This window comes from Zingiber officinale, chromosome 1A, assembly GCF_018446385.1.
Source record: "Zingiber officinale cultivar Zhangliang chromosome 1A, Zo_v1.1, whole genome shotgun sequence".
Lineage (NCBI taxonomy): Eukaryota > Viridiplantae > Streptophyta > Magnoliopsida > Zingiberales > Zingiberaceae > Zingiber > Zingiber officinale.
This window is the reverse complement of record NC_055987.1, coordinates 40,898,135-40,925,107: the sequence shown is the minus strand read 5'-3', so window position 1 is coordinate 40,925,107 and position 26,973 is coordinate 40,898,135.

Sequence of the window (26,973 nt, the reverse complement as noted above, 5' to 3'; positions counted from 1 at the left end):
GTTTTAATATATATTTCCTTTTCTTTTTATTTTCTTCCCCAAAACGCCGTTTCCCTCAAACCACCCGATCACCCGAGCCTTCTTCCTTCTTCCGCGATCTCCCCTCTCTTCTTCCTCTGTTCTCTCTCTCGCGGACGACTCGGCACCGAGATTAGAGGAGCTCATCGTTGGAGTTTGCCGGAGACCGAACCAGGAGGCTCGAATCATCCTGATCTACTCTTCGCAAGTCTTTCCCAAGCTTTCCTTCTAGTTCTGCCGATCTTTTCTTCCCCGATCCGACGCCACTGGATCGATCCAGATCCGCTCGATCGCTGGCGTAGGTAAGCTAGCTTTAACCGAATCTTTTTCTTCTCTGGATTTCCTACGACTCATGCCCTAGCGGCTAGCATTGTCGGTGATTCTTCTTCTTCTCTTGATTCTCTCTGAATCGTGCCCTAGGTCCGTCGCCGGTGCTCTGCATTCGGATCACTGATTCATGTGAACAGATCTTCGATCAGGAAGGGGGTCCTAGCCTTAGCCTAGACCTTTCCTCTTCACCGCCGGCTTGGATCTACTGTCTTGGGTTCTAGCTTCCATTTCACACACGGTAAGCTTCTCAATTAGGTTTTTCTTTAGGTTCCCTTGATGAATTTGGATCTTCTATTCTTGATTCAAGCCGTAAGATGGTTTCCAGTAGGTTGTGATGTTCGGTGGGTGGACAGTAGCTCGATCCGGGCATAAAGGAGGTTCTGTTCCATTTTGTTGGGTTCTGTGGATTGCTTGGTTCCGGCAGCACCCCAACAAGTAACCTACCCATCAGTGTTCTTTGTTCCAACATCATCAGTGGCATTGGATCAAGAGTAGAGGTTTGAATTTGAGGTAAGGTGTAGGAATTAAGCATAAATTGGATTACTAGTTGATTCATGAATTAGTGTGATTTTGATTACATGATCATATGTAGGTTGATTTGGGGTTGTAATTAGTTGTTGATTGTGATTAGATTAATTACTTAGATTTAACCTAATGGAATGATTAGGGTTAAGGTAATTAACCCTAGTCAACTATTGGATTTGATTTAAGTTTAGATTTCTAATCTAATTGGTGATTAGGGATTTGTAAACTAATCCTAATTAACCATTAAATTAATTAGGTAGATTGAGGTTGTGTCGATTAGGGTTTTGCCCTGATTTAGTTTTTGGGATTTTATTTAGCTATTCATTTGGATTTAGCTAAATAAAATATATATATTATTTGTTTGACACAGGACTCTGATTCGAGACGGGCGTCTCGACCTTGGATTGCTTGAGTGTACCTTCTATTTGAGGTGGGTACCCTTTGACTTATCTTTTCGATATTGTCTTATGATATATATAGTTTATATATAATGACTAGTGATTGGTAGTTTAGCACTTTCCCTGGGTTTAGTTTAGTTGATACTGTTAGGGTTGCAAGGTTGCAAACATAGTCCCATATTGAAAATACATGGGAAAGATCATGGGTTTATAAGAGAAAAGATATCTCTATTGGCATGAGGCCTTTTGGGGAGAGCCCAAGAGCAAAGCCATGAGGGCCTAGGCCCAAAGTGGACAATATCATGTCATTGTGGAGATATCTAAATTATTTTCGATTCTACAATTGGTATCAGAGCTCGGACTGCCAGAAGGTTTAACCACCGACTGTGCATAAGAGCTATGGTCTGATTGAGCCATGTGGATACAATATTGACCTCGAACAAAGAAAGTGGGGTCTCCTATGTTCGGATCAAGAGGACCAGATACCAAGCAGGAAGTCCTAGTTGCGGCTAGGCAAGAAAGTCCTAGTGGGTCGGGTGGACTGAGGGGCAGGAAGACCTGGTGGGTCAAGGATCGGACATGGGAAGCTTATGGTCCTTTGTTTGAGGGGGGGATTGTTGGGGTTGCAAGGTTGCAAACGTAGTCCCATATTGAAAACACATGGGAAAGATCATGGGTTTATAAGAGAAAAGATATCTCCATTGGTATGAGGCCTTTTGGGGAGAGCCCAAGAGCAAAGTCATGAGGGCCTAGGCCCAAAGTGGATAATATCATGTCATTGTGGAGATATCTAAATTCTTTTCGATCCTACAGATACCTGATACATGCTTTTACTGTTAGCTGCTATATAGCATGTTTTTCTTTCTGACTATATTTATCTGTGTTCATAAAGATAGAGGTATTTATTGTGCTTCCCTCTATACTGGATTATTTGATAGATATGTTGGATATGTGATATTGGATTCATGTTGTTTATTATCCTTGTTATATATGTGTTTATCTTTTTGGCACCTACATATATGGAGGAGGATATGATAGATATGTTGGATATGTGATATTGGATTCATGTTGTTTGCTATCCTTGTTATATATGTGTTTATCTTTTTGGAACCTACACATATGGAGGAGGATATGTTCAGGTATGACATACTGTAGCCACATGCACTATATTGCATGATTACATGTTGGGCGATTGACGACTCCATTATTGTTGAGCTCGTCGGCCGGCTACATGGACCTGCACACAGCGTGTTCACTGAATGGGTAGTGGCACAACACTCAGGGTGTGTATGGTAGGTTGCTCGGTAGTGCTCCGCTGGGGTGCTCATGGGTAGTATGATGACAGCGTGGTAGCACGCCGGGGTCCCTCCCTGTCATTGCGTACCGGGAGATGAGAGCATTGCGCTCCCTCACTAATTTTGAGGTAGGAGGATAGGTGTACTCTGACACCATCCCGTCCACTCGGTTACTCTTCAGGGGTAGTGACGGCAGAGAGTATGGTGTCACAACCCTAACCACTCGGTCTCACCATTGCGTGTGAGATGGATGACTGGCGTCAGGGGTGACCATATCATATTTGCATCATATGCACAGATTGCATTATTTGTGATTGATGCATTTTGGTGATTGCATATGATTGACATGCATACAGGTTATATGCTTTTGCTCTGACTATTTTTATCTGTGTATGCTCACAGTCAGTTGCACAAGCCTCGCAGGTGAATACAGTTTATTTCAGTTATGCATTTCTTATTATTCTTGCAGTAGACTGTATTACGTGCTTATTGTTGGTTACTGCAGTTTATTCAGTTATGCATACCTGTTATACTGTTAGAAGACTGTACTATATGTTATACTGTTAGGATACTGTACCGTAGGATTGTTGCTGGTAGTTATATGTTGCTGTACATATCTATTAGATTACCTGCTGAGTTCTTTGGACTCACACCGTTATATTACTACCTTTCAGGTTGATGCCGTCGGGAGATATTCCAGTCGCTTGCCCCCCCCTTGTCACGAGGATTTATTGTTGTCGATTGCTGTTATTGTTTCTATGCATATGCCGGTGATGTGGGATTTTTGTATTGTGGACTTTATGTTGAACCTTTGGGTTTGCTACTTTTGTTTTCTGCTGCGGATATTTTCATTACTTCGTGGATTTCATTTTCTTCGTTGTAGTGGAGTAGGATATGTTTCTTCTTGTCCGTCAGATGTCCTTGGCTGGGATTAAAGCTAGTTCTCAGGGCCTGGTTTACAAGTGAACTCATCCATGTTATGTTTCGCCTGCTACGGAAGAGCCTAATATTGATATCCCTATCGCCGTAGAGGAGCCTTTTGTTCCATTTTTGGCCTTAGAGTTTCTCTAGACTCCATATTTTGATGTTGTCCAGGGGACATTATCTTCAGCTCCTTCACAGCCAAGAGATCCATTCAGTTAGCTGCGTAACAACATATTTGGTCGATTCAACTCGCTACAAACTATGCTTTAGGAACAACTCATAGAGTTCCATTAGGACATCACTAAACGAGTCAATACTTTGGAGGTGTAGCAAACTGAGATGTTCGATTATTTTTTATTTGTGCACGATCCTTCACCCCCTCCTTCTGATGATTGACCTAATGTATTTGTTATTTTGACATTATGACAATGCGTGTATTTGGATTTGGTACTGATCCGGCGGTAAGAACAGGGGACTCTCGTTGTAAGGGGTCAACGCCACGTAGGAGTCAAAAGGGCAGGTGGCCGGCCGGAGAGAGAGATGGGTTTAGCGGCCGGCCAGCCGGTCGGTATCTAGTTGATGGTTATAGGCACCTGACGAAAGTCAGGGTTCCGGCGCTCAACGGACAATATCACAGAGCCGAGCGGATGACACGCTTGGCCGAATACATGAGGTATCATACTGCTAACAGTCTCCACAAAGCACATCACAGAGAATCTTCCAAGTAGACCACTATATGTGCCCGACCGGACGTAAGGCAGAGGCTAGCCGGCCGGACGCTCGGAGGCGGGCCGACCGGACGCCCGACCGGAAGCAAGGGGGAAAAGGACAAGGGACATCTTTTTCTGACAGCGGGTATGTTCTATATTTAGGCCATACTCCAAATCTTACGACAGGGGGTTCCGCTGTCCCATCGAAGACATGCTTTGACTGTAGCAGTATGAGGTCAGGTAAGCTCACTGACAAGCCCTTACTGAGGTATGGGCTGAGGACACGTGTACACATCTGTATGTGTGCACTCGCTTCTCCACTGTCCTATATAAGGAGCCCTATACTTCGCCGGAGGTACGCATTCTACAAGTTTTGGAGCCACTTTCTTGTTATCGAGCTTTGCCTGACTTGAGCGTCGGAGGGTCGTTGCCGGGAACCCCTTCCCGACCCGACTTCTATGCAGGTTCACCGGAGGCCCGTGCGAACAGTCAGAGATCTACGTCAGCAACCCGGAGAGCGCCACGTGCCCAACGTCCATTATATTGATTCAGCATTCGGACAGGATCAATTTGGCGCCGTCTGTGGGAGCGCTCCTGCATCCGAACGGAAACAATGGACGAGGCTGGACGACAGCACACAGTGACGCTTTCCATGGAGGAACTCGACGCTTTGATCGAGTTAAGGGCCGCTAAGCTTGTGGAACAAAAACAGAAGGCAACAGCCGATCGGCCAGAGCAGCAAGCAACTTCAGCATCTGGTGGCCGAGCGGAAGCACCCCCAGCCACAGTTCCATTCCATCGGGCTCTCTTCCGCACTCCTCCTGAAGCTGCAGCAGCTAATCGTGATAGAGGCTCTTCGTCAGATGAGGCACCAATGCGGGATAACAGAAAAGGCAAAGCCCCCCGAGCGGATACCTCGCCCGACCGGGTCAATCGTCAATTTTCAGAGGCTATTCTACGAGACCCTCTACCCAAGCACTATGTGCCTCCGACGATCGGCGAGTACAATGGAACCACCGACCCGGATGATCATTTGGGTAAATTCGACAACACTGCTACCCTTCACTAATACACCGATGGGGTGAAGTGTCGAGTTTTTCTAACCACGCTCTTTGGATCTGCTCAATGGTGGTTTCGGAGGTTGCCGGACGGATCTATCACAAGCTTCAAAGACTTCCGAACGGCCTTCCTCCACCACTTCGCAAGCAGTCGGCGCTATCAAAAAACCAGTGTTAGTCTGTTTGCCATCAAACAGGAAGCCCGCGAATCGCTCCGAGCTTACATCCAGCGGTTCAACAGAGTGGCCATGGACATTCCAACGGCCACCTCGGAGACCATGATGAATGCCTTCACACAAGGCCTCGTGGATGGGGATTTCTTCCAAGCACTCATTCGGAAGCCGCCTCGAGACTACGACCACATGCTACACCGGGCCAACGAATAAATCAACGTGGAGGAAGCGCAAGCGGCCCAGAAAAAAGAAACTCCAGCCGAGTGGGCTCCTCCTGCCGAACGAAAGCCTCACGCTGCTCATCAGCCACCCAGAGGACCACGGGCCGAATCAATTCGTGCTCATCCAAGACCTCATGTCCAAGAAGTAGCAGCCGAGCGGCCCAGGACAAAGAAGAGATGGACCCCAATGTTCTGCTCCTTCCACCGGACGGACACACATAACACCAGGGATTGCCGCAGTCTTCCTCTAATCGCCCACCCCGTTCCCAGAGGCGGCGGTCGTCGGTCGCCATCAACCGACAGGCGGCAGAGGCCTAGTGAAGCCGATCGAATGGTAGCTGACAGACGACAACAACAGACTCCCGAGCGGCATCGCTCTCCGAGGCGGGAGAATCTCCGAATGTCTAGGGAACGTCCCCGACCGTCCGCTCGGGAAGAAGAAAATAGAAGCAATACTTCCCGAGGTGAGATCAACATCATAGCTGGTGGGCCGACCGGAGGAGACTCCAATCGAGCAAGAAAGGCGAGCGTCCGGCAGCTCCAGATCCATGCATTCGGCTGTAGCCAAGAGCGGGCGAGCGGACCCGACATCAGCTTCGGGCCCAGGGACTTAGAAGGAATTGAAGTTCCTCACGACGATGCTCTGCTCATCAAAGCGGTAATAGCCAACTACACTATTCACTGCATTTTTATTGACACAGGAAGCCTGGTCAATATAATATTCAAAAAGACCTTCGATCAACTACAAATCGATCGAGCCGAGCTGCTGCCCATGACAAACCCCCTCTACGTGTTCACGGGCAATGAAGTTCAGCCGGTCGGACAAATCCGGCTGGCCATATCGCTGGGAGAGGAGCCGCTCAAGAGGACGCGGACAGCAAACTTCGTGGTGGTCGACTCTCCCTCATCATACAACGTCATTTTGGGACGACCGGCGCTCAGCGAGTTCCGGGCGGCCGTCTTCACCTTCCACCAGAAGATCAAATTCCCCGTCGAAGACAAAGTGGGAGAAGTACGGGGAGATCAACTAGCAGCTCGGCGATGCTACGTCGAGATGGTCCGAGCAGAAGCAAATTCCGCTCGGAAGTCGCCACGGATCGAGGTGAATGCTATAACTGAAAAGCCTCCCTCTTTAGTTTATGAAGAAAAAGAGGAAGTGCAGATTCACCCAACCCGAGCGGAGGCCACAACGTTCGTTGCGTCCGACCTGGAGGCAAGCCAGAAGCAGGAAGTGATCAAATGCCTCCAGAGAAACTGTGATGTCTTCGTCTGGTCGACGCACGAGCTGCCCGGAATTTCGTCGAGCATAGCGCAGCACGAGCTACATGTCCGACCGGACGCTCGGCCGGCGAAGCAGAGAAAAAGGGATTTCAGCACCGAACAGAATGTCATCATCCGGGCGGAAGTCGAGAAGCTTTTGGAGGCCGACCATATACGCGAGGTTCAGTTCCCGAGCTGGCTGGCGAACGTAGTATTAGTCTCCAAGCCGGGCAACAAGTGGAGAGTGTGCATAGATTTTCGGGATCTCAACAAAGCTTGCCCGAAAGATTTTTATCCTCTGTCGCGGATCGATCAGCTGGTGGATTCCACCGCAGGCTGTGAGCTGATATGTATGCTCGACGCCTATCAGGGTTATCATCAAGTGCCGCTCGCTCAGGAAGATCAAGAAAAAGTTAGCTTCGTGACGGCCGATGGCACCTACTGCTATAATGTGATGTCGTTCGGATTGAAGAACACGGGAGCCACTTATCAACGCTTGATGAACAAAGTGTTCAAGGAGCAGATCGGGCGAAATCTGGAAGTTTATGTGGACAACATTCTTATCAAGTCAGTCCGAGCGGCCGACCTCTTCAAAGACATGGAGGAAACCTTCCGAACGTTACGGAAATATGGAGTCAAGCTAAATCCTCAGAAGTGCCTGTTCGGAGCAAAAGGAGAGCGTTTCTTAGGTTACATAGTGACCGAGTGGGGTATCGAAGCAAATCCCAGTAAGGTGAAAGCTCTACAAGACATGCCGCCCCCAAGAAATATGAGGGAAGTGCAGCGTTTGACCGGTCGGATAACTGCTCTGTCCAGGTTCATCTCCAAAACTGCCGACCGGAGCCTTCCTTTTTTCAAAATCTTGCGTAAGGCCACTAAGTTTCACTGGGATGAAGAATGCGACCGGGCGTTCGAAGATTTGAAGGCATATCTGAACTCTCTCCCGGTATTAGCCAAGCCGGCTGCGGGTGAGCCACTTTGTATCTACCTATCTTCGACCAAGCAAGCAATCGGCTCGGCACTAGTGAGGGCGAGCGGAGAAGAGCCTGTGTATTTTCTTAGTCATATTTTAAAAGATGCTGAATCTCGCTACACTGGGCTCGAGAAGTTGGCTTTCGCTTTGGTCCTCGCCGCTTGGTGCCTTCGTCCATACTTCCTGGCGCATACCATCATTGTCAAAACCAATAGCCCGCTGGGGCGAGTATTGCTGAATCCAGAAGCATCCGGGCGGCTCATCAAATGGACAACGGAGTTAAGTGAATTTGACATTCAATACCAGCCCCGTTCGGCGATAAAGGCGCAGTCCTTGGCGGATTTTGTCACCGAAGTACAAAGGCCAGAGCCCGATGCCGTGTGGAAGATATTTGTGGACGGATCGTCCACTCGAATTAGGAGCGGTATTGGTGTATTATTGTTGTCTCCCCAAGAAGAAAAGATGCATTTATCCGTCCGGCTTGATTATAAAGCTACGAATAATGAAGTAGAGTATGAAGCCCTTATAGCCGGCTTACAAGCCGCTCGGCATGTAGGGGCCGGACGGGTGATGTTGCATTCAGACTCTCAGTTGGCCGCTCAGCAGCTCTCTGGTACCTTTGAGATTAACAACGCTCGGCTTAAGCTCTATGCCGAAGCCTTTGAAAAACTTAAGGCCAACTTTCGAGAAGTCATTGTTCAGAAGATACCCCGAGTGGAGAATCAAGCGGCAGACGAGTTAGCCAAACTCGCAAGTTCAATAACGCCGGTCATCATCCAGCAGCCAATTGAACAAGTATCTTTGGTGGCGCACGTCGACCGGATGGAGGACCTCACGTTTCCAAGCGACTGGAGGACACCCATCATGGAGTTTCTCCGCTCGGGTGCGACCCCGTCTGATCGGGAGGCTGCCCAACTGCTGAGGAGGAGAGTCGGTCGGTTCACGCTCATTGGAGACCAATTATACAAGAAGGCTTTCTCTCGCCCACTGTTGAAATGCGTAAGCTCAGAAGACGCGGCGTACATCCTCCAAGAAGTGCATCAAGGATCCTGCGGAGGGCATCCGGGCGGACGATCGCTGGCTAAGAAAATCCTGCTGGCCGGATACTTTTGGCCAACCTTACACGCGGACGCCGCTCGGACCGTCGCGACGTGCCTTTCCTGCCAAAGGTATCACAATTTCTCTCACCGACCGACGGAGGAAATGAAAGCAGCTACTGTGTCCTGGCCGTTCGACCAATGGGGAATGGATATTGTGGATCCATTCCCTATGGCGACCGGTCAGCGGAAATTTCTGCTGGTGGCTGTAGATTATTTTTCCAAATGGGTGGAGGCCGAGCCGCTAGCCAAGATTACCGAGCAGATGGTCAAGAAGTTTATCTGGCAGAACATCATCTGTCGGTTTGGCATCCCTCGCCGGCTCGTCTCTGATAATGGGCGGCAATTCACAGGAAAGTTGCTCGCAGATTGGTGCAAAAGCTACGGCATCGAGCAACACTTCACGTCCGTGGCATATCCCCAAAGTAATGGTCGAGCCGAAGTAGCCAATCGGGAAATCCTTCGCATTTTGCGCGCTCGGCTCGACCATCTAGGAGGAAGTTGGGTGGATGAGGTGCCGGGCGTCCTGTGGGCCATCCGAACGACCCTAAAGGAAGGAACGGGCGTCACGCCTTTCAATCTGGTGTACGGCGGCGAAGCGGTGATTCCTGTTGAAGTCGGCGTCGAGTCCACCCGGATCCAGAATTATGATAATGACAACGCCGAGAGGAGGAACATGGAGCTGGATTTGGTCGAAGAAGAGCGAGCCAAGGCGTCCGTCCGACTGATGGCGTACCGGCAGCGGATGAAGCAAAACTACAACCGGCGCATAATCCCCAGATCATTCCAGGTCGGCGACCTTGTTTGGAAGAAAGTCAAGCTGGTCGGCGACGTCGGCAAACTGGAAGCTCCTTGGGTAGGCCCCTTCAAGGTTATCGAAAAGCTCCGCTCGGGCGCTTATTATTTGGAGGATGAAGACGGGCATCAGCTGGACCGACCTTGGAGCGCGAATCATCTCCAGCCTTATCGAGCTGGATGAAAGGTGCATTGATGTAACTCATTTTTGTATATATATTCTAGTCGCCCATGTCCTTGGAATGCAGGAAGCAAAAATGATTTAAAGGATGGCTAATGTGTTCGCCGAGCGGCTGTATTAAAGTTAGCCTTTAAGGCCGTCGAGCTTCGACGTTAAATATCGAGAGACGAGCCGACGTCTATAAACCCTCCGAGCGGAAGACCGTCGAGCTCCTGTTGGGACCGAAAAGTAGCTAGAGGGGGGGGGGGTGAATAGCTCGTCGCGTGCTAGATGCTCGTCGTTGCTTGTTTCTTCAAAGATGCGCAGCGGAAAATACAGAAACAAAAACATACAACGCTAACACGGTTGGTTTACTTAGTATCCACCTCACAAGAGGTGACTAGTCCAAGAATCCACACCTACACACACACCCTTCACTAATAAAACTCTCCTTTATGGTAACTACCAAGGGCGGAGAAGCCCTACAAGACTCAATACAAGAAGAAAGGGAAAGGTAATGAAATACAAGCTTACAAGCTTACAATGAGAGCAAAAACCCTGACCCTAGTTTCTTATTCTTGCTTTGATCCGCCTCTTGACTTGGAAGAACCTCCAAGAGCCTTCAAGAACTGGCGATCTCGAGCTTGAGAAGAGCTGTGGAGAAGCTGGTGAAGATCTGAAATGAATCGGTGAAGAGGTGCCGCGGCCATCGCACGCCTGCAGCTCAAATACGACACAACAGTCGGATCCCGATCGATTCAAAAACTCCCAATCGATCGGGGAGACTTTGGATCAATCCACGGATCGATCCAGAGCGCCTCTGTGCTCTGGAGAAAATGCCTGGATCGATCCACGGATCGATCTAGCGCTTATCGCGCGAACCAGCAGCGTCCCAATCGATCGGCTGATCGATTGGGACCTCTGGATTGATCCACGGATCGATCCAGAGGCTCTCTGTTCGCTGGGAAAGGCCTGGATCGATCCACTGATCGATCCATCTCCTGGATCGATCCACTGATCGATCCAGCTCTTGGTTTTTGCCCAAAACCAAGTCCCAAGCCTCTCAATCCAATATTCGGTCAACCTTGACCTATTGGTATATCATGCCTAGCATCTGGTTACTCCCTTGACCTGCCAGGACTCCCCACCAAGTGTCCGGTCAATCCCTTTGGCCCACTTGGACTTTTCTCTTCGTGCCAAGTATCTGGTCAATCCCTTTGACCTACTTGGACTCTCACCAGACGTCTGGTCAACCTTGACCCATCTGGATTTCTCTTGCCTGGCTTCACTCACCAGGACTTTCCCAATTTCCTAGCTTCACTCACTAGGTCTTTCACCTGGCTTCACTCACTAGGATTTTCCTCCTGCCTAGCTTCACTCACTAGGACTTCCCAATTGCCTAGCTTCACTCACTAGGTCTTTCACCTGGTTTCACTCACCAGGATTTTCCTCCTGCCTAGCTTCACTCACTAGGACTTCCCAATTGCCTAGCTTCACTCACTAGGTCTTTCACCTGGCTTCACTCACCAGGATTTTCCTCCTGCCTAGCTTCACTCACTAGGTCTTTCACTCTGCCTAACATCCCAGTTAGGACTTCCCAGTCAAGTATCCGGTCATCCTTGACCTACTTGACTCTTCTTCAATCAACCTTGCATTGTCAAACATCGAAACCCAAACCAAGACTCAAGCTTGGTCAACAAGGTCAACCTTGACTTGAGGGATGTTGCACCAACAATCTCCCCCTTTTTGATGTTTGACAATACCAACACTATCACTTACAACACCACATGTAAGTTAGGCTAATCCCATAGCCTAAACCTTCTTCATGCCACTAGGTAATGAATACATAAGTTAAGCCCTTCATTCTCCCCCTAAGAGGGCAAACTCCCTCTAGGTAATGAAAGCCTAACTTACTCCCTTTCATTCTCCCCCTATTGGCACACATCAAACCATGCCCCATTTTTGGGCACACATCAACAAATTCACTTGTTGAAAACTCTCCCCCTGAAGAGTCGCTCATTGTTGTTCACAACTTCACTCGTTGTGATCAACACGATAATAGAGGTCTCATACCCTTCATTATCCTTAACCCTACATTCTCTTCAAATGTAGGCAAATGCCCATCCTTGAGCATTATCCACTTGAAACCACTTGAACAATGAGGATATCCACTCCCCATTAAAGTTCAAACGCTCAACCTTGAGCATGTTCTTAACGGAAGGTTAACCACCTTCCAAGGTTCATGAAAAAAAAAATAATTTTCATGTCTTTAAAGAGTCCCTCCCCCTAAAGACATGGTGGTAACTTCTGTCATTGCACCAACAATGACTTGGAATCCCTAAAACTTTAGGAAACCCAATTTTAGAAGTTTTGAGGTTCAAATATTCAAAATTTGAAACAAACCTCAACCTAAACTTCAACTTAACCTTCCTTAACCAATCCATCCTTGTTTTCCACACGAAAACACCCTTTTGATGTATACAAATATATTTTCAGGGGTTTGGAATGGTTACCTAGACTAAAATAGGTTCAAAATGCTGAAAATAAGCTTTCCCAGCCAAAATCAGCATCTTCAATCGATTGGAGTTGGGTCCCAATCGATTGAACCCTTCTGAATCGATCCACTGATCGATTCAGTCTTCTTGGATCGATCGGCTGATCGATCCAGCGAGCTTCTGCTCGTGAGAAATGCCTTCTCAATCGATCGGCTGATCGATTGAGGCACTCCAATCGATCCACTGATCGATTGAAGACCTGAAATTGCTGAAATTCAATTTCAGCCAATTTCAGAAACCCCTAGAAAATTCTACAAAATTCCAACAATTGTAAAAATTTGTGTAGACATTATTTAGGGTATAATTTATCATGGAAAAATAGTTTTCTATGAAAATACATCATATTTTCAAAGATTGACACAAACTTGAGAACTTGCAAAAACTTTAGTGTTTTCTTCAAGTTTGTGTCTAACTATTCAATGGTGATTAATATCAAAAGATAGCCTTCACCAAGGTTTTCCAAAATTATTTTAAAAACATTTTCAAAACCAATATCCCACCATGTTCCTTGGGCTTAATGCACATGACTTGTACATTAGCTTTCCCAATGATGGGAATACACATAACTATGTGTTTTGATGAACTTAAAACTCAAAAGAATGTACTAAATCAGCACCTTGAGTTTGTTCATCTTCCTAACATCTCACTTGTATCTAATGTGCACTAAAACACATACAAGTCACCTTATAGTCCTTGTGAGATGTGAGATTTTGGTTTTGCCCTATTCTAGGGATCATGCATATCTATCAAGGCATTTTGAGTGATAAACATCCACCAAGGATGTTACTTGTTGATTTCACTTATTTATAAATGCCTTTTGTCCTTAATTTTAAAGAAATAAACATAATGCATGATAATGTTATGGCATACATCAAAATGAAATAACTTTCAAAATAAAGATTCCTATAACTACATGATGTATGTATGTCATGACATGGTATTTTTGTATTTTTCATAATAAGATATGAATGCAAAAATAAATATCATGTCATGCCATATGATGGGCAAACAATCATGGCAAAATTTAGCATAAATAAAATATACCTAGATTACCTATCTAAGTATCCTTAACCACTTAGCTAACTCAAAATATATAACTTGTTTTAACTTAAAACGTTAAACCTAGATTGCCCTAAATGCTTCAAAGAAATGCCAAAACCTAAATTGATATTTCTATTTCTCTTGATTTGTTTATGCCACTTAAAAATTAAGCATATCCTCAAATGTTGGCATATTCCATTTTTCCTCAAGAGTAATCACATAAATCAAGGCCCGGATTGCCTTAAATTTCTAGGAGAATACCAAAATCCCAACTTGGTATTTCTCTAGGTTTTCCTAAACAGTGCCATTTTAAAATAAGATCAAGACTTCTCAAATTTGGCACATTTTACTCTTTTCGGAGAGTAAATAATAATTCCATTTCATTTTCAAAGGTTAACAAAAACCTTGAAAATGCTCCTTGAGTGTCAATTTCCTCAAAGTTGGGTTAACTACCCTTCTAATCGGAGTTGACACTCTCTAACCCATCTATGGGGTAGAGAAGATGCTCCTAGGAACCCAACACCTATTGGTGCTCCTTGGATGCTCTAGGTACTCACTAGGGATAACTTCCCTAGATACCTTCCTAGTGACCTTGTTGGACTTCTTAGAAGCCTTGGTCACATTTTCTAAGTCAACTCTAGGGATAGCCTCCCTTGTGGCCTTGTTAGTGACTTTCTTAGACTTCTTAAAAGTCTTAGTCACTTTGGTTGCAAAGATACTTCTAGGGATATCTTCCCTTGTATCCTTGGCTTGACCTCTAGACTTAGGGTTTGTTCCATAACTATATGGAACCCTATGATAACTAGGCACATCCTTTTTTACTTTGGGTTTGTATCCCAAACCTCTATGGCCATTTGATGGCTTTTGTACCCCTAAACCTAGGTTATGCTCATTTTGCCCTAATAGGATATTTTCCAATCTTTTTAGGGTCTTTTCTAATTTATCAAGTCTTGACCTCAAGACTTGATTTTCCCTCACTAAGTCCTTAGTATTTGATTTTTCATTTGATCTATGAGCATTTTTATTCTTGGGCTTGTATCTATTTTCCTTAGTGTTCTTGCCCAAATGTCTATCTACCTTCCTAACCTTAGGTTGGGTAGTCTTGGCATGTAGGGCCACATGCTTTTCCTTAATGCCCTCATGCTTTCTATTCTTATGGTAAATTGCATTAAGATGATAAAAATTAGAACTATCATGCTTTTTACCATAACGTAAAGGGGTAGACTCAATAAATGTTACCTTCTTCTTTACCTTGGAGGCTCCCCCTTGACTAGTGCCTCCTTGAGCCTTGACCATCTTCTTCCCCTTGGGGCATTAACTTCGGTAATGCCCTTTTTGTTGACACAAGAAGCACACAATGTGCTCCTTGCTCTTCTTTGTCCTGGGGGTGGTCTCCTTGGACTTCTCCTTGCCCTTTTGTGTCACTTGACCCTTCTTCTTGGCCAAGTTGGGACACTTACTCTTGTAGTGCCCACTTTCCCTACACTCAAAACATATTATATGATTTTTATTTTTAATTGAAACATTTATACCTTCTTGTGTAAGGATGACACTTGCTCCTCCATTTGATATTTCTTGAATTTTGGAGGTGGCACCATCTTTTTCTTCTTCACTTGACCCGGATGTAGAAGCTTCTCCTTCTTCTTGATCCAGTGTCACCAAAGATTGCTTCCCCTCAATTCTAGAGGTGGAGGCTTCATCATCTTGTACATGGAACAAGGAGTATGCTCCCTCCTTGTTCTCTTCATTGCACTCCCTTGAAGATGAAGCTTCTTCTTGGACTTCTTCTTCGGAGATTGAGCATCTCTCAACCTCGGAGTCCTCCTCTTGGTCTTGCTCCAAAGAGTCACCCTCTCTGGATTCTTCTTGCTCTTGTACAGTGGAGGGGATCTCTTCATGAAGCTTGGCTAATTTACTCCATAATTCCTTTGCATCTTCAAATTCTCCAATTTTGCAAAGGATGGTGCTTGACAATAAATTTACCAAAAGCTTGGTCACTTTGTCATTGGCCTCGCACCTTTGGACTTGCTCTTGGCTCCACTTGCTCCTCTTGAGAACTTTGCCCTTTGAGTTTGTTGGAGTCTTGAAGCCTTCCATAAGAGCAAACCATTGCTCTATCTCCATCATAAGAAAATTTTCGATTCTTGATTTCCAAGAATCGAAGCTCGTGGAAGTGTATGGTGGAGTCACCCTTGTGTCGAATCCGAGCCCATCTCGGAATTCCATTGTAGAAGTTGAGCTTTTGAATTTCTTTGGCTTTGACAATTTTGCTTCAACTTCTTCACCCTCTAGCTCTTCTTGTTATGCTTGACCCTTCCGGCGATGATTCCGGTGAAGAGCGGCCTTGCTCTGATACCACTTGTTAGGACCGAAAAGTAGCTAGAGGGGGGGTGAATAGCTCGTCGCGTGCTAGATGCTCGTCGTTGCTTGTTTCTTCAAAGATGCGCAGCGGAAAATACAGAAACAAAAACATACAGCGCTAACACGGTTGGTTTACTTGGTATCCACCTCACAAGAGGTGACTAGTCCAAGGATCCACACCTACACACACACCCTTCACTAATAAAACTCTCCTTTATGGTAACTACCAAGGGCAGAGAAGCCCTATAAGACTCAATACAAGAAGAAAGGGAAAGGTAATGAAATACAAGCTTACAAGCTTACAATGAGAGCAAAAACCCTAACCCTAGTTTCTTCTTCTTGCTTTGATCCGCCTCTTGACTTGGAAGAACCTCCAAGAGCCTTCAAGAACTGGCGATCTCGAGCTTGAGAAGAGCTGTGGAGAAGCTGGTGAAGATCTGAAATGAATCGGTGAAGAGGTGCCGCAGCCATCGCACGCCTGCAGCTCAAATACGACGCAACGGTCGGATCCCGATCGATTCGAAAACTCCTAATCAATCGGGGAGGCTTTGGATCGATCCACGGATCGATCCAGAGTGCCTCTGTGCTCTGGAGAAAATGCCTGGATCGATCCACGAATCGATCCAGCGCTTATCGCGCGAACCAGCATCGTCCCAATCGATCGGCTGATCGATTGGGACCTCTGGATCGATCCACGGATCGATCCAGAGGCTCTCTGTTCGCTGGGAAAGGCCTGGATCGATCCACTGATCGATCCATCTCCTGGATCGATCCACTGATCGATCCAGCTCTTGGTTTTTGCCCAAAACCAAGTCCCAAGCCTCTCAATCCAATATTCGGTCAACCTTGACCTATTGGTATATCATGCCTAGCATCTGGTCACTCCCTTTACCTGCCAGGACTCCCCACCAAGTGTCCGGTCAATCCCTTTGACCCACTTGGACTTTTCTCTTCGTGCCAAGTATCCGGTCAATCCCTTTGACCTACTTGGACTCTCACCAGACGTCTGGTCAACCTTGACCCATCTGGATTTCTCTTGCCTGGCTTCACTCACTAGGACTTTCCCAATTTCCTAGCTTCACTCACTAGGTCTTTCACCTGGCTTCTCTCACCAGGATTTCCTCTTGCCTAGCTTCACTCACTAGGACTTCCCAATTGCCTAGCTTCACTCACTAGGTCTTTCACCTAGCTTCACTCACCAGGATTTTCCTCCTACCTAGCTTCACTCACTAGGACTTCCCAATTACCTAGCTTCACTCACTAGGTCTTTCACCTAGCTTCACTCACCAGGATTTTCCTCCTGCCTAGCTTCACTCACTAGGTCTTTCACTCTGCCTAACATCCCAGTTAGGACTTCTCAGTCAAGTATCCGATCATCCTTGACCTACTTGACTCTTCTTCAATCAACCTTGCATTGTCAAACATCGAAACCCAAACAAAGACTCAAGCTTGGTCAACCAGGTCAACCTTGACCTGAGGGATGTTGCACCAACAGTTCCGACGTTAAATATCGAGAGACGAGCCGGCATCTATAAACCCTCCGAGCGGAAGACCGTCGAGCTCCGACGTTAAATATTGAGAGACGAGCTGGCGTCTATAAACCCTCTGAGCGGAAGACCGTCGAGCTCCGACGTTAAATATCGAGAGACGAGCCGGCGTCTATAAACCCTCCAAGCGGAAGACCGTCGAGCTCCGACGTTAAATATCGAGAGACGAGCCGGCGTCTATAAACCCTCCGAGCGGAAGACCGTCGAGCTCCGACGTTAAATATCGAGAGACGAGCCGGCGTCTATAAACCCTCTGAGCGGAAGACCGTCGAGCTCCGACGTTAAATATCGAGAGACGAGCCGGCGTCTATAAACCCTCCGAGCGGAAGACCATCGAGCTTCGACGTTAAATATCGAGAGACGAGCCGGCGTCTATAAACCCTCCGAGCGGAAGACCGTCGAGCTCCGACGTTAAATATCGAGAGACGAGCCGGCGTCTATAAACCCTCCGAGCGGAAGACCGTCGAGCTCCGACGTTAAATATCGAGAGACGAGCCGGCGTCTATAAACCCTCCGAGCGGAAGACCGTTGAGCTCCGACGTTAAATATCGAGAGACGAGCCGGCGTCTATAAACCCTCCGAGCGGAAGACCGTCGAGCTCCGACGTTAAATATCGAGAGACGAGCCGGCGTCTATAAACCTTCCGAGCGGAAGAAACCAACAAAGGGGCTGCAAATGTCCAAGAAACTCGCCGTCAATATCGTTCGACCGACTCTACGTCCCGCTCGGCTCAGAGCCCAAAGGTACTTGTCGGCTTCTAGCGAGCGATCTCTGCCATCAAAGTGGAATGTTATGCATTCAAAATATTTAGCCGAGCGCAAGGACAACGCCAAGTACTTCGCAAAAATCCCTTTCGAATGCCAGAGGTGTGATAATAGGCGAGCGGACAACACACATATTAACTAACAAAAGGTCAAAGTACGCGAAAGGAAAATATTGCATTAGAATTAAAACTTTAGGCCGAGCGGCCTAAGTACAAAAAAGGATCATTTTTTTTGGCCTAGCGGCCTAACTACATATACAGGCATCTATTCAATGTAATCATAAAGGTCCTTGGGGATGTTGTCCAGGAGCGCCACTTGATCCCCAGCCGGAATAGTAGTTGACTCCGGAAGAAGACCTTTAGACTTCAGATACGTGGTGGTGGCGGTTATAGCCAAGTCGAAGGCTGTGTACATCCGCTCGTAGATTTTCTCTGAGAATTCAGGCGAGCGGATGTAGCTCTGTCTTAGGGCAGTGACCCGACTCGGCTCGGCCTCTTGATATTCTTTGAGAGCCGCCTGGGAGCCAGTAAGGGCCTCATTCAGATTCTGAAGCTTGTCCGAGTCGGCCAAGCGGCCCGCCTTCTCTCTGTCGAGCTGCTCCATCAACTCCTTTACCTTCAGCTCCAGGCCCCGAGCCTCCACATTCTTTTTCTCTAGATCGGAGATGGCCGTATTTTTTCGAGTGGTGGCTAGGGTTAATTTTGTGTCGAGCGACTTGACTTGTCGCTCGGACTCGGCCAGGGCGTGGGCCTGATCGGCCGTCTTCTTCTGCTCGGCCGCCAGCAGATCTTGAGCTTTCTTCAGCTCCTTTTGCAGCTCAGAATATGAAGGGCCTTGAGGGCCGGACGGACCAACCGCCGCCTTCAGTTGCCTTAGCTCTTCGTCCACCAAGGCCAAGCGGTTGGAAACCGTAATTTCCTCCACCCATCTCTGATGAGAGAAATTAGAAGCTGTTAGTGGCCGATCGGAAGGAATGAATACAAAACTTTTAACATAACTTACCCCCGTGGCCTGCTGCATATGGCTATTGGCTAAATTCCGGATGGGGATCATAGTGACGCGTGCCTGAGCGTCGGCCCACATCTCGGCGAGGGGCCCTTTCAGGGTGATAGTATGCTCGGGCGCTGTCGGTTGTTCGGCCTCCGGCAGTAACTCTTCAGTGGGAAGGTGAAGAGTGACTCGAATCGTCCGGCCATGACCAGGGGCCGTCCGACCTAGAAGCGGATCAGAAGCCGGCGCCGAAAATTGAGAATGGATGGTTGAACGCCGGATTGGTTGAGCGGGCGGAAGGGTGCTGACCGGAATAGCCTCGATAGGGGTCACCGGCTCGTCCCATTCTGAAGGAGTCCGATCAGACGAAATGGCTTCAACCTCCGGAGCTTTTCCGCGAGCACTGGCAGCGACTCGGGCGGAGGGTTGAACTGTAGAGGTGGCGGACCGGAGGGGAGTCTCCACGCGGCGCCTTTTTTGGAGAGGCTGCTCTTCTTCCGGCGCTGAGCCTTCATCCCGAGCAGAAGGCTCATGGCTGAGGGTTGCGCCAACCACTGGCTCTGGGAGGGAAGCCTGAGCGGCTGACTCCCCGGCCTGTGTCCCGCTCTCTTCTTCATGTGATCCGACCGGCTGGATGCCGAGCGCTTCCATCTCCTTCGCGGCCGCGACTTCGAGCGCCGCTGCCTTTCTCTTCAAAACGCCGGCCATTACCGACTCCATGACGATATCCGCTACAAAGGAAAAAAGAGAAATCAGTTAGCAATTAAAGCATATACCCAAGTAAAAATCTTACCGAAGCCGGTCGGAAGAGGAGTCCGTATTGGACTCAGGCCGAAGATGTACATCACTTCTTTGTGAAGAAGTTTATTGATGTCAAGCCGTAGACCGGCTAGCATATTGGCGGCGTGAAGGTACTCCGGTTGGGTCTTGAACTTCTTCAGCTCAGGAGTGGGAGGTAGGTCGACCTACCACTTGGTCCGGAAATTTGCCTGATCGGGCATACGAATATAGAAAAAATACTCCTTCCAATGTTTATTGGAAGAAGACAGTTTGTTGAAGAAGATTAAGCCGGGCCGAGCTTGGAACATGAAGGTGCCCGGCTCGGACTGCTTGGGATAATAGAAATAGAAAAAGACCTCCGGTCGGAGGGGGATATTGTGGATCTTAAACAAAACAACAACACCACAAAGAAGACGAAAGGTGTTGGGTACTAGACTGCCGAGCGGCACACCGAAAAAATTACAAACATCTATAATAAAGGGGTGTACAGGGAAACGCAGACCGGCAGTAAACTGGTCGCGGAAGACACAGAAAGCTTCGCACGGCGGCCTGTGCGGCCGAACGGAGGGACCAGCTAAGAGAAGTTCAAAATCAGCGAGGATGTCAAAATTATCGGTCAGAATATCAAAGTCACGCTGGTCAAATCGTGACTGCATGGTAGTGTACCATGGGCCGAGAGACTGGTCTTCGGGATGAGAAGAACTAGCCATGGTCTGAGCGGATGAAACCAGAAAAGATGACACGACAAAAACACGAAGAGAGCACCGGAACAGTATCCCGGAGGCGAAAACTAGGGAGAGGAATGTAAAGAAAGCACCGGAAACAAGAAAGAAAGGAGGAGAGTCTTACAAGAAAAAGGAAGATCAAAGGAAGAACACCGGGGATCGTCGGAAAGCAGAAGCGGAATCGCCGAAGCTCCAAAGCGCTGGGGGCAAGGGTCGAAATCGCGGAGGCAAATGAGAGAGAGAAGAAAACGAAGGATTTATAGGGTGGAGGCCGGGTGGCCTCCACCGTTGGATCCAGGTCATGGGAATCAAAGCGTGCATCGTGCCGTCCATTTCGAATCGCTTCGATCCCATCAAAGCACCATGCCACCGCCGCCGTACGATGATGGCAGTGCACCACGCGACATTCGACCATTCGAAGCATTTAATGAACGCATGCTCAGCCTTAATGTCGAAGATTGGCGCAGATTACGAGGAGATCTGATGAATGCCACTGTTGATTCACTTTTAAGGCCATCTCTGCGGTAGGCCGATCGGAGGATACTAGCATAAAGGAGCCGCCCGGCCAGACTCGCAGTCCAGTCAGTCGGACTAATTGCCTCCTTCGACTAGACTTGAAGGGGAGGTAAGTGATCCGGCGGTAAGAACAGGGGACCCTCGTTGTAAGGGGTCAACGCCACGTAGGAGTCAAAAGGGCAGGTGGCCGGCCGGAGAGAGAGATGAGCGGCCGGCCGACCGGCCGGTATCTAGTTGATGGTTATAGGCACCCTGACAAAAGTCAGGGTTCCGGCGCTCAACGGACAATATCACAGAGCCGAGCGGATGGCACGCTTGGCCGAATACATGAGGTAGCATACTGCTAACAGTCTCCACAAAGCACATCACAGAGAATCTTCCAAGTAGACCACTGTATGCGCCCGACCGGACGTAAGGCAGAGGCTAGCCGGCCGGACGCTCGGAGGCGGGCCGGCCGGACGCCAGGCCGGAAGCAAGGGGAAAAAGGACAAGGGACATCTTTTTCTGACAGCGGGTATGTTCTATATTTAGGCCATACTCCAAATCTTACGACAGGGGGTTCCGTTGTCCCATCGAAGACATGCTTTGACTGTAGCAGTATGGGGTCAGGTAAGCTCACTGACAAGCCCTTACTGAGGTATGGGCTGAGGACACGTGTACACATCTGTATGTGTGCACTCGCTTCTCCACTGCCCTATATAAGGAGCCCTATACTTCGCCGGAGGTACGCATTCTACAAGTTTTGGAGCCACTTTCTTGTTATCGAGCTTTGCCTGACTTGAGCGTCGGAGGGTCGCCGCCGGGAACCCCTTCCCAGCCCGACTTCTGTGCAGGTTCACCGGAGGCCCATGCGAACAGTCAGAGATCTATGTTAGCAACCCGGAGAGCGCCACGTGCCCAGCGTCCATTGATTCAGCATTCGGACAGGATCAGGTACCTTTTAGTTATGTGTACTTTTTAGTTCTGACTTTTAAACTACATTTATATTGATGTGTTTTATAGATTAGGTTTCTCTATTTCTTAATACACTTTTGAAAATTATTAATTAGTTTTTTAAAATTATATTTTCAAAATTTCCCTTTTAAAATTTATTTTCAAAATAAATTTCAAAATATTTTATCTTTTTAGACTAGTCTAGGTCTTACCGTAGAATTGTATACTCCTATAGTTTAGTAGTCAGCATCTCACAAGCATAACAGGATACCTTGCTTGTGTATTTTGATACATAGAACAGTGTGGGATGTTTAGGACTTACCCTATGATTTCAGATGCTTATGTCAGTGCATTACTATAAATCTGGGCTTTAAACAAAACACATTGATCAATTTGAGTAATCTGGCTAGTAACAAACTAGTTAGAATCAAACACTTAAATTGATCATCCTGAATCAGCAAATGTTATCTTGTGGTAGTTAGCTAAGTATGAAGGTTAGACATTTCATCATAAGAACATTTTTTTTAATTTTTAAAATCATGCTTGGACTTTTAGGTACCTTTCAATTTTAGGGGGAGCTTCAATATCATTTTTGAAAATTTTCAAGACTAAGGAAATTCAAACTTAATTTTTTAAAATTTATTTTCAATTTATTTTCTTTTCTTTAACATATTTTCAAAATTATTTTTAACCTTTATCTTTACAATTTGTTTCCAAAATTATTTTCAAATTTTTTTAACATATTTTTAAAATTATTTTCAACCTTTATCTTTACAAAATCATTTTCAAAATTCTCTTTATCAAATTTGTAAAATTCTTTTAAAACTTTTAACTTAACAATTTTTTAAAATTAGTTTTAATTTTTTTTCAAAATATTTATCTTAACAATTTTTTTAAAAAAAATTAACTTTAACGGATATTTAAACTTATTTTCAAATTTTTATTTGACTTTCAAAATTTTCAAACTTCTTTTCAAAATTTATCTTCAGAATGTATCTTTATAATCTTTGGATAAATTTTCAAAAGTCTACTTTTTAAATCTAAATATCTTGGAATCTTGCTTAAATTTTTTTTTTAACCCATCCTTATTTTCAAACCCATATTTTTAACATCTTTATTGGTTCAAACTTATTGTTTGTGTTTCCTCTATTTTTGATATATGTCAAAGGGAGAGAGATAGTAAATTCAGGGAGAGAGATAGTAAATTCAGGGAGAGTTATTAAACTCAGGGGAGTGTTAAGTAAAAAAATTGCTTGTTTACTTATCTTTGTATATGTTATTAGCTTAATTGTGAACCTTGGTTGCCAAACATCAAAAAAGGGGAAGATTGTTGGTGCAGGGTGCACCAGAATCAAACTTGAGTTTTGATATTATCAAAGGTTCAAGTTAAGTCATGTGGTGATCTAACAAATTAACTAAGTGTACAGGATGTTTTCTCAACCGGGGAAATCTTAGCAGATCGTGGAAGCTAGGTAGAGAGCTAGGCAGGAAGCTCAAGTGGGTCGAGAGGATCCGAAACTTGGCAGGATAGCTCGATAGGTTTTGAGGATCGAAGATTGAGAGGAAGTCCTGGTGGGCCGATCCGATGCTAAGCAGTAAAGTTTAAACAAGTCTGGAGGACCAATATTTGACAGATAGGTTGAGGTAAACAAATTGGAGAGGAGCGACAATGAGGTTGTGTTCTGGGAAGGAACAAACCCTAGGTCGTTGATCTAACTGAAGAAACTGGGAATGTTTCCAAGTTGAAATCAAGATAGTTCTACTGTCAAATACTACTCATGCATCTTACTATTCATATATTATTGTCCTAACTCTATTTTGCAGGGATATATTGTGTTTAACTCTGTTTTGTAGGAACCAACTTGATCGGTTGATCAAACCCAGGGATCGATCAACTGAACCAGATCGACTCAGACTAGAATTCAGACCAGAATAGAACAGAGTTCGATCCAAGGTTGATCGATCAACCGAACCAGATGATTGGTTGACTGAACCATGATGACATGGCAGAGATTAGATCGAACCGAAGAAAAGAAGGAAACCAGGCTGATCGGTCAATTGAACACAAGGATCGGTCGACCGAATGATCACATCATTAATGAAGAATTAAATACGAATCTCGGCAAACAGGGAAAGTTCACTGTTAAGTTGACCAAACATGGTGATCAATCGACCAAACCATTAAACATCATAAATGCATGAAGATCAAATCTCAGCAAAAAAAGAAAGCACAGGATTTAGTCAATCGATAGGAGGTTTGGTCGATCGAACGGATCAGTCAACTGATGAGTTTATCAGTCGACCGAACCATGCTTATAAAAGGGGAGCTCGAGGTCTGAGGCAGGTATCAAGTCTTCTGTTCACCTCTGTGCAAAAGCTCTGTTTGTGCTACTGCTTTGCAACACATCTTCAAGCAAACTACTACTCCGACAAGACGCCGACGATCTTCATCTATACTCTTTTTCGGTATACTTTATTTTAGCTTGCATTGTACTTAAATTCAAATAAGATAGTATTTTGTTATTATCTTATATTCCATCTGTACGAATTGCTTCTTTCCGAAGATTTCGGAAAGAAGAGTTTTAGTGGATTACCTAACAGTGTGATAAAGAATTGCGAGTCTTGGAGTATGAGTCGACCTAGGTTCCGAACCAAGTAATCAAAACTTGTTCTTTATTTTACGCTACACTATTCTTGTTTTAACGCTTGAAAAGAAAGTTTTTAACGTGCAATATTTACCCCTTTCTATCGCATCTTTTGATCCTTCAATTACATGCTCCTTTCTTGAAAGATTGTTTATGTGCATATTATGTACATTGTTTCGTTCATCGACTTCAACTAGTATTAAATGCAGCTGTTGAAAAAAAGGTATGCATTTGGTTATTCTTTTCAAAATTGAATTCCATTTGTAATCTTTTTAACTCATCTCCTAAACGTCATGCTGAGTTACTTTCTGCTCAAAGAGTTGAAGCTGCGCATATGGTAGCTATTAGTGAACGCGATATCGGTAAAGGATGTAATCAAATTAGAAATTTACTGTGGTCTGGAAAGACTCGTTGGAGTTCTAATTTTGACTCAATTTGTAATATGATTGATGTGTATAGCTCTGTGATAACTGTATTAAAAAACATGGTGTATGATGGGTCCTTTACTCCATCTGTGGTGAAGCTAGTGATTTGTTGATAGCGATGAAGTTTTTGATTTCATATTCATATTACACTTGATGCAAAAGATAATGGGGTTAACAAATCTTCTTTATTGAGCATTGTAAGAGAAATATTTAGATATTTTAAATGTAATGGACTATATTTCAACTACTAAAACTTTGCTTCATACTTTGAGAGAAGAAGGATTTGTTATTCTACTTAGTTATGTGAAAGAAGTTTTGTGCCAAGTATGACATTGAGATATCTCACATGGAAGCTCGTTATAAATATGTTACAGGTCGTTCTTGTCAACAAAATGATTTAATCACGAGCACCACTATCGATTTGATGTATTTACTACTGCAATAGGTTTTCAAGTTGAAGAGCTTAATAGTTAGATTCAAGGATGAGACAGTCGAACTTCTTAAGCTTAGTTGTGCTTTGGAACCTAAAAAAACTTTAAACTTTTTAATGTTGATCACATCTATTGACTTGTTCAGAAATTCTATCCTCTTGATTTTAATACACAAGATTTGAACTACTTGATAATGTAATTGGATCACTATAAGGGCGTGTTTGGTTGGGGGTCATTGCTGATAACCTTGGTAAGTAATCAAGGATAACTTTGTTTGGTTTAAGTAATAAGTGATTCCCTGTAATACAACATCCCCGCCATGTCAGCAATCAGGGAATATCACCCGGAATCAAAAAACCTTCGAAACCTTAGGTTTTTAACGATTCCGAGGTTAACAACAATTTTCTTCCAAAATTATCCTCAGCCATCAACGATGGCAAGCAAGCAGCGATGGCGAGCAGGCGGGCACTGCGAGAAGGCGAGCACTGCAGAGTAAACGCGGCTGAGGCTGGCCATCGTCGGGACGGAGCAACGACGACGATTCACGGAGGAGGTGCCAGCAGTTTGTGGAGGAAGGAGACGGAACAGCGTCGGCGGTTCGTGGAGGTGGTGGCACGCCGGCGGAGGGAGCAGTGGCCCAAGGTGCACGGTGTCGGTGACTTGCGGAGGAGGCAGCGGTGCCCCAAGACGAACGATATTGATGGTTAGCGGAGGTGGCTCCGGTGGTTCACGGAGGAGGGAGACGGTGCCACTGGTTTGCTTCGCAGAGGAGGCGGCACACCGACAACAGGAGCAGTAGCCCAAGGTGCATGGTGCCGATGGTTCGCAGAGGAGGGAGCAGCGATCCAAGGAGGACGGTGTCGGCGGTTCGTGGAGGGCGCGCTAGCGATTCGCAGAGGAGGGACACGCCCGCCATTTGCGCAGAGGAGGCATTAGCGATGAGAGAGAAGCACAGTAAAATGAGAAAGATATAAATTTTTTTAATAAATATCTAAATTTATTTTAATTATATATATATAAACTTTTTTAAAAAATTATAAAACAATTATATTTATTTATTACATACATTATCAATTTATTAATTAATAATATTACTAATTTAATTTAATTTTAAAAAATTAATTAAATATCAAATTCAATAAAGGGTAATATAGTAAATATTAAATTAGATCATAGCATTACCTACATTGAACCAAACAAGATTAAGGTTATATTTTATTCCCCATAACTTTGGTTATGTGATTACTAAGTAATCATATAACCAAGGTTATATACGATGACTTGAACCAAACACACCCTAAGTGTGTTTGGTTCAAGTTATCA